Source organism: Neophocaena asiaeorientalis, unplaced genomic scaffold (genome assembly GCF_003031525.2).
Source record: "Neophocaena asiaeorientalis asiaeorientalis breed wild unplaced genomic scaffold, Neophocaena_asiaeorientalis_V1.1 scaffold429, whole genome shotgun sequence".
NCBI lineage: Eukaryota > Metazoa > Chordata > Mammalia > Artiodactyla > Phocoenidae > Neophocaena > Neophocaena asiaeorientalis.
Window position 1 is genome coordinate 3,427,244 of NW_020173550.1, and position 240 is coordinate 3,427,483.

Consider the following 240-nt stretch of genomic DNA (forward strand, 5'->3'; position numbering starts at 1 on the left):
GTCGCGGAGGGTCCTGGAGCGCGCGCAGTTAGCCCTCTGGGAGAGCCGATCCCGTCCCTACTGGCGCTTACTCTGCGACGCAGGCTCGGCGCAGGAGCGGAGCTCATCTCTGGGTCACCGGACCTCTGCGGAAAGAGGTGCGAGCGAATACTGCGTTCCAGAGGAAGTGGGCGTGTGGGTACCCGGCCGCGGGGCTCTGGAGCGGGGCGCGTGTCTCGTTTTGCCGCGAACGCTGGATGC